Source organism: Pygoscelis adeliae, unplaced genomic scaffold (assembly GCF_000699105.1).
Source record: "Pygoscelis adeliae isolate BGI_AS28 unplaced genomic scaffold, ASM69910v1 Scaffold209, whole genome shotgun sequence".
Classification (NCBI taxonomy): Eukaryota; Metazoa; Chordata; class Aves; order Sphenisciformes; family Spheniscidae; genus Pygoscelis; species Pygoscelis adeliae.
Genome location: NW_008825538.1, coordinates 511,325 through 520,168, shown reverse-complemented (window position 1 = coordinate 520,168; position 8,844 = coordinate 511,325).

The following is an 8,844-nucleotide window of genomic DNA, read 5'->3' as shown; positions in this document are numbered from 1 at the left end:
CTCCAGCCCTGTGCACAGTTGGCCTCATTCTCTAAAATATGAAGCAATACAAAAGAAAAATGGTCAAAGCACAAGTTGCCGAGGAGAGACAAGGTTGCATCCCAAGTGGGTTGCAAATTGGCTGAGCAATGCTCACCTTACCCACCTTACACTGAGTGAGGCCATAGCTAGTGGATCACTTCCTGCACCAGCATCCACCTTAGTTCAGGATACAACATCCCAGTACCAACTGACATTCAAACCCCCTTTCTCACGTCCTTTGGGGTTTGTGGGCAGGGCCACATACCTCCAAAATGGTCTCCTTGCACTGCAAACGATACTGCAGTCTTCTTGGGCAAAAGCCTTGCTAGAAGATTTGCTGGACAGAAAGCTCAGGGACAGTCATCCTGGGGAGGAAATGGCTTGTGAAGAGGATGATATCAAATCAGGCAGCACACGGCTGTGTTTGGAGAGGAGACTGCGAGTACACCCCAGTCCTCCAACCTGACACATCAGGGACCCTGGGATCCACACAAACTGGCTACTGTCCCCAAGAAGATGTAGAAATGATGTAGGATAACTGGAGCTTTGGGACCTAGTTGAACCAAAAGGATTGTCAAGATTGGGAACAGCTTGCCCAGGGAAGTGGTTGAGTCACCATCCCTGGAGGTATTTAAAAGATGTGTAGACATGGTGCTTAGGGACACGGTTTAGTGGTGGACTTGGCAGTGCTAGGTTAATGGTTGGACTTGATGATGTTAAGGGTCTTTTCCAACCTAAATGATTCTATGATTCTGTGAAAAGGTCTGTGAAGGTTGCCCCTCTCAGAAACCTCCCCTCCTCACCAACTCGGGATTGTCCCAAAAAGGAGATGGGGCCCGGGCACCAAAGACTCCAGCCCACCTCACAGACAGCTCTCAGCAGACGAGCTGGCACCCAGCTTTTAGAGCATCTTCTCACCTTACCATTTGTCTGTCAGTGGGAAATACTATTTCACGAGGATGATGCGTCTGGTTCATCTCTGAATTTCTGCATTACCTGTAGGTGAAGGTGCTGGTTTTTTCTCATAGGTCAGTGACTACTCATTAATTATGCAGCTTGTCATTATCAGCACACTGTTCATTTGTGTGTCAGAGAAAACAACCACACCATGAAAACTGGATCTGGGCCAGCACTTGGTGCTGGTTCCTCTGAAAGGGGACTGTCATATTTGTATCCAGACAGAGCAGAAAATACCACGCTGTCAAAAAAACAGCTCCAGATTGCAATTCCTTCTACATGCAAAGCTTTGGTGCACACTAAACAAAAGCTACAATTTGTGGGTGGGCAAAGTTGGTTAAAGCTGATTCTGACTTGGTTTTGGCTTAAAAAAGAACATATACCAGCACAGAGCCAGAAGAGCCAGTAGTAAAGAAAGTGAGGCTAAGCATCTGTGTCAAGGAAGAGAGGGGGCTACTGAAAGCTCCTTGTGGGAGCAGAAAAAGGAAAGCCCTGTGTCTCCCTCTCTCTGCCACAAAAACCCTCAGTCACCCAACACAGAACCATCATTGTGATGAGATTTGCTCTGCTTTAAGAGGAACTAGGAGAAAAGGACATAAAGGCAGGAGCACGCCAATTTCTTATCTCATCCCAGCTCCACCTTCTTCCAGCTCTGAGAAGGTCTTCACTATCGCACATTCAGCATTCAGCTCCTCATAGTGCTTTGGTTCTTTCCTGAAGCCACACCGATGGCACAACACTACCAGAAAATGACCAAAACTATACCAAGATCTCATCCCACAAGCCCCTAGAAGGGGCAGGAAGGGCAGAAAGGACTGTGCTCTAAAGACCTTGCAGTCTACTTGGACAGAAGAGAGCAGGGAAGCCTGGGCATATGGCAAGTCAGCAGAACAAGTTTGACGATTTCCTCCCTGATGATGCACCATGTCCTAGGGAGCTCGACATATAAAGCTGAGCTTCTCTTGTCGGGGTAGGACAACTCATTTCTAACTAGTGGGAACAGTTGCACCAACCAGATACAACAGGAATATTCTCAGTCGTTGATTTTCATTCTAAGCTGGTGTCAGCATATTAACACTGAAATCTTCACTCAGCTTTAATTATTGCTAATCAAGTTAGACTCTATGCACTAACTCCGTCTACCTTGTCAGATCCTTATATAAGAGCAGGGTTTGCATGCCTTGATGTAGGCCAGATGTTTTCTGCAGTGCATAAAAGAAAAAAATAATAAAATACTTCTCCATCTAGTGAAAGTACATGTGTTATCCACATCTGTTGAAAAGATTAATCAGTCCTCTTGAACTTGGTTTACTGCAACTCAAATTTGTAAATTACAAAGATTCCTTTTTTCCAAATATGTAACAAATTTTTAAAAAAATACAGTTGAGTTTTTAGAAGTAGTAAAACTAACCTGCATAAAAGAGGAAACCCGGCTGAAAGTGAAATTTAACCTCAAAAGGGACCTTCATAACAATCAAAAGTTTTATTCCAAGACTCTCCAGGTTAATCTGTATTTTGATGTTTTCAGCATTGCCATTTGAAAAATGTAAAAGTACAGCAGGGCTATGAAACACCGCTCCGGCTGGGAAGACAGTGGGAGAACTTGCATATCAGTTTGCTTTTCCAGGCACACCACTCGACTATTCAGCCAGGGCATCAGTTACCTGTGCTTGGATTTCAACACTTTTTTCACTTCAACTCTTTGTCACTGAACATTTCCCAGCAAATAAAAATGCTTCTGCTGGGCTTGCTGATGTGCTAGACCTGACCCAACCTCGGGTTGGGTCATTACCTTGTGCTTTTAAATTGTCCTCAAGTTCCTCTTTGCAGTGACTCCCAGTAGACTTCAGTTAGATGAATATGGAGTGAGGAGGAACTATTGAGGAGGAGCAGATCTTAGTTATTTAAATTTTCACTTGATTTGTCATCTTTGGACCATGCAACCGTTGCCCATTTAGCTGTGTGGTCTCTGTGTTTCCATTCACTCTGACTACTCTCTTGAGCTGTTCTAACCGGAAAGAAGGTGCAAGGTGCCCGCACCAAGGATTAAATTGTCTCTGTTTTCAAATGATCCAGGGCTAACAGCCAAGGCAGGGAGCAAGCAGGCACAGCAGTATGGACATCTCCCACCCCTGTGTATGGTCACAGAGGGAGGCAAAGACTTCTGGAGTGAAGACCAAGCTAGTGGAAAAGAAGGATCTGGTGAGAATCAACAGTAACTTCAAGAAGACAGACCAGAAGCTGGAGGCAGGTTGTAAACAGCGAGGCTATTTAGGAACTGGCTGTGATTTTATGACCAAACCAGACGGAATCTGTCTCTCATTTCACTACATCTGCCTGGCTGGGTCTTTTTCAAGGGCTTTTTCATGCCTTTCTAAGAAGGCACCCCTGAGGTCACAGGGGTGATGTAGCCATCCAGGGGATCCTGGCACAGGTACTTTAGAGCCATTCTTGTTTACGCCGTTGTCAATGCAGAGAGGCAGGGATGGCGTGGATGAAGCCCAAGGGAAACCCTCTGCTCATATCCTACCCTGAAATGATGGGAAGGTCAGAACTAGTTTCCCTGCATCTGCCAGAGTCACCCCCCTTTCCCATCCCTCCCCCCTGCTCTGGGGACAGACAAACCATCCATGCCAGAGTCCCAAAGTTCATCAAAATATTTCTGAAGAATAAATTTTCTGCTGCAAGAAGCCGGATTGCACAAACAGGCAGATGTTTGCAAGCAAATGTCCCAAGGAAGATTAAAATCCCAAGACACATTTTTTTTTTGTAGATCACATCTCAGCTGCTGTCGGATGCTCGGGTTGCTCACTGGACACAAAATATATAGAAATGATCAGCGGAGACAATAAGAGGTCGAAATTTCCAAATGATGCCTTCCTCCGTGATGAGAGATGAAGTTTGTTTATAGGGAACAACAAAGGAATGATCCTCATTCATCGGGTGCGCAGCAGTACCCCGAAATGCCACCAGAGACCAGGGCCTTGATATCTGTAGGAGCAATGAAAGTCTGCTCCTAATCTGAGAACAGGTAGATAAAATATTGTCATCCAGAAGAGAAAAGGACCTTGCTGCACTCCTGCATCTGATTTGTGCCAGACAGTGGGGACAACCCACCTCTGTTGTCCCAGATGGCTACAGCCAGTTGTGTCCCTTTTTGATAACCCTCTTTTACTTTTGTCATGCAACCTTGTTCAAGACAACACCCCAGCTTTTCTTTGTTCCAGGGGAGTTCTAGGACACACTTCAAAACATTTATACTGAACCATTTCTTCCTTATAACTTCCCACCCAAAGAAGTATCCGCCGATAAATCTCTGCAACCCAGCAGACTGAAACACCTTTCAAGTCTTCAATGTTTACCTCCAGACTGGGCTTTGCAGCATGTCCTGAGATGCAGGAAACCAAGGCTGGAATAAGTGGTTAGGGGCTTCTTCTAAAGACCTGTAAGATCCTTGTAAAGTCATAGCTCTCTTCTCCCATTATCCACAAAAGCGGGATGACTTATACACACCCTACAGACAGAACAACAGGTAGGCAGATACAGATTTACCAGGGTGCTATGTTCATCCCTCCCCTTCTCCTGGGAAATCGTTCAGGTTTGTGCATACAACTAATATACAACCATCCTCACATCCTAACACATACTGTAAAACTAGCATTTTTGTTATTTGCACATACACATTTGCAGTGCAGTTGTATGACTTCCCCCCGTTCCTCACTCCCACGAGCCAAATAGAGTTGATTTTCCCACCAGCTGCATGGGCTGTCTGTGCAAGAGAAGTGCAGTAGTGTCATACAGATGTAGACCCATGGACCTCTCACAACAGAGGATGTTCTTTTCCAACATGAGCATGAAAATACAACTGTGCAGGCCCGTTTCGGCCCTCCTTTTCCCCAAGTGCATTTGGGACACAGGCCCTTATTCGGGGCTGGTTTTGAGTTTTGGAGCTCCCTGGCTTTAAGTAGTGCCACCTTAGCTAGCACCTCTCATGCTGATGGATGTGAGTATCGAGAACTCCTGAACTTGACACAGTTGCTTTTGATTCTTCTGTTCTGTGACAATCTCAATCTATCCCCACAGAAAAAGGGGCACAGGTGTTAAAGCTAGAAATGATCCTCTCCATATTTGCAGGTGCTACAAATCTTTCTTCTGTGGAAGTTCTCTAATCCTGTTCTTTCCACAGGTTTCGGAGTTCTTCAGCTTCTGTGCATTTCTTTTTTGCACCTGATGCTCCCATCCCTCCAGAACTGCAAAGCTTTCCCATGGCTTCAGGCAGAAGAAATTGCAAAAATATTTTATTCAGCCTCTGACGAGACTGGCAAAAATTGTGTCCAACAAAGATGGCTTCGTAAACAGGGTCAGAGAACAGTTGTACCCGATAAGCTGGCCTTGATGTAACTATTTATTTCAGCACATATGAGATTGCGATTCTAGTTATGTAGTCATTACGCAAAGGACTGCGTGAGACCTTGATGACTCACGCTCAGTACTTTCAATCACCCCATGAGCTAATCTCTTGATACCATTGCTTAAACAAAACTAGTTTTCATTTCACTTCATATAATGCAATTCATTAATGTCACCAGACAACACATTGGCTGAGGAAAAAGCTCCTCTGAATTTTGGAAGGCACCCTGGACTGCAGTCCTCGGCCTGTCTGTCTACCTGTTGTCTTTCCAAACAAGCCTGGGATAGACACCCCAGCCAAGAGATCAAGTGCCCAGTTACTGGGGCGAGACTGCCTGGAACTTTACATGAAATACGCTTGGGAGGAGTCCGAAGCTCAAAGCCAAGGCTGGTTAGAGAGAAAAAAGGTCCTATTTTGGGTGCTCTTGCTGAACATTCCACTTGAAGGAATTTCCTCCTTTTAAGAAGGAACGTGAAATGGTCAGACACCATTAAACTGACAATTTTATATTTTGATTTTGTGTGTGGTCTATTTATAACCATAAATCTGCTTGGCAGGTCAGGTGGTGAGGAATGTCCTAAGGACAACTCTTAATCATATCGTCCTTGTGCATTTTCTTGCTTAAGAAAACAAGGTCTCACAACCTTGATAGGCAGGGATGGAGCTTTAGGTTCTTATTTTCTATTATAAGAACTTCCTTAGAGGTTTTCAAATATAATCTTTAAAATGGAGGGGGGGGGGGCAGAGAGAGAGAGGAAAGGAAGAAAGGAAGAAAAGGAAGGAAGGAAGGAAGAAAGGAAGGAAGGAAGAAAGGAAGAAAAGGAAGAAAGGAAGGAAGGAAGGAAGGAAGAAAGGAAGGAAGGAAGAAATGGAGGGAGGGAGGAAGGGAGGAAGGGAGGGAGGAAGGGAGGGAGGGAGGAAGGGAGGGAGGAAGGAAGGAAGGAAGAAAGGAAGAAAGGAAGAAAAGGAAGAAAGGAAGAAAGGAAGAAAAGGAAGAAAAGGAAGAAAAGGAAGAAAAGGAAGAAAGGAAGAAAAGGAAGAAAGGAAGAAAGGAAGGAAGGAAGAAAGGAAGAAAAGGAAGAAAGGAAGAAAAGGAAGAAAAGGAAGAAAAGGAAGAAAAGGAAGAAAAGGAAGGAAGGAAGAAAGGAAGGAAGGAAGAAAGGAAGAAAAGGAAGAAAGGAAGGAAAGAAGAAAGGAAGAAAGAAAGATTTCCAAGCCTCCAGGACAACAGCAGCTCCTACTGCTGCAGGTCATTATCTTCCTGGAATCATCAACCTTTTCTGAAATGCTAAACTGTGTGTGGCTTAGATTTCACACTGCAGCTTTCAGCAGCATCACACCAGAATAGCTAAGTAACCACAAGACCTTTGCAAAGCCCTTGATATTTCACCTTTTATAATAAATAAAATAAGGCACGACTAGTGTGAAAACCTACTGCCCCAAAACAGGTCAGGTTTATACTTTTCCCAGTTTTATATAGAAGGCTCTTAGTTGGCATAGGCTGAAGATGTGCGAGGAAACATATTAAAAATCAGACAGTTTGGTCAATGGTAGGCTGCGTCCTGGCTCCGTTTAGTTTATTAGTGGAGAGGCAGCAATAGGACGATGTGAGAGTTTCTGATTTTCTCTGTGCACACTAAAAAAAACAGCTCTTTCTGTCACCAAACTGACTTGTGGAGGGCAGTTTCAGTTACAAATTCAGCCATCGACTGAAGATGGATAGTTTGCTTAATCCTTTGCCTTCCCAGTCCACACCAACAAAGTGTAGGCAGTGGTACTTATCTTCTTTCTTTTGCCTCTGGATGTCTCAGGCTTTTAACACCTCAATGCAGTGCCTATCATGTGAGGGCATCCCTCAGAGCATGGGGTAATTCTCTTTGCTAGTAACAGTCTTATCTTTTCCCTTCTTGCACCCTGTTTTGGTTGTCTGTCTCCTGGGGGTTAGGAGTGTTCATTTTTCCCACGTCTGCACTGTGCTAAACACAGCTGTCCCGATGTGACCATGCATGACTGGAACATCAATAACAACATCATTGTAGTAGCAGATGCTGGGGTATGACATTCAAAAGGGTTGCTGCATGGAAGGGCCTGCTGCACTGGCAGAAGAGGTCAGGAAATATTGCAGAGAACGGCAGGGCAATACAAACAGCACCACAGTCAGAAGTACCATGTCCTGCCAAATCTGCCCCATGCTACAGGAGTCAGGCTTGGGTTTATGGTACCTCTTCATCTGCAATTCACATCTGTGGGATAATGATCTCTGAGATCATGATCATCTCAGAGATCATCTCTGGAATGATCTCTTGGTGATCAGTAAAACCTCTGAGCTTTGTCTCTCTTTGGACTTCTTCATTACCTTTCACCAGCCTGTTTCCTCCCTGTGTTAATATTGGCCTTTGCTGAAACTTTTAGCCATACCATTCACCAAGTGTTGTCAACCTTTGTGAAATCACCCTTTTTTCCTCTCTTTCTTGGCTGCCCAGCTGCTCCATGTCCTCACTCCTTTTCTTTTCACATGTGCAGGCAAAGAAGCCTTTGCTCCTTGCTCCTGCATCCTCTGCAGGGTTTGATTCCCCTGACACCTGGTGCTACTCAACCTGGCATCCTGTGTCATCTGCTGGACATCCAGGTTTATATAGAAAAGGCTCAGAAAACCATCAGACCTTGCCTTGCATGTCTGTGATGTAAAAGCAAACTAAGTGTTAACCATTTACTGCTCTATGAGGCTGTGAAGAGCTAGACTTCCCCACTTAAACAGGCAGAGAGAACTTTTCCATATCTTTTTATAACTACCTACTCTGCAATTCAGCCTTGCTGCTTAATGTGTTCAAAATTGTACCTTTTTTCCCTTATAGAAGAAAATGCCAAATGGTCAGATTCCGTCCTGTTCCTTACTTTGAATAGGAAATTTCTCCTTAAGCAGCCTCCTCCAAGCAATCAGGGCTGAAAACGAGGCACACTCCCTAAGGGTCTATCCCATGTGGAGAAATGAAACTCCAGGCAAGAATACCTGGCCTGTCTCACCAGTGTTCGGGGAACAGGTTGATCTCTGGCAGCCACACAAGGTTACCAAATGCTTGCAGAGGCAGAGAAGTGGCAATACAGCTTCAGAGGCTGTTTTGCTCTGGGAATCCAGTGCTAATGACTCCCTGATGGAGCCAGATGGGTTAGCAATCACCCAAGCAACTTCACATCCACTGGCCTGTGCTGTGTGCAGATATCCAAAGTTTTGGCCTTGTTTCCCATGGGTGTTGTGCATACCTTCTCTAAACTGCTTGACATCCCAATGAACAAGGTTACTTACTCTGTAAATGCTCTTATGGCAGCCCATATCTGCATGCCAAAGGGTGAAGGTTCTTCATAAACATGGATGTCCTCAATGCTGGATTGAAGAAAGAGACCATCATTTTCTCAGAGTTGTTTCAGGGATGCTCTGTGGTCCAACAAGTCCTTTT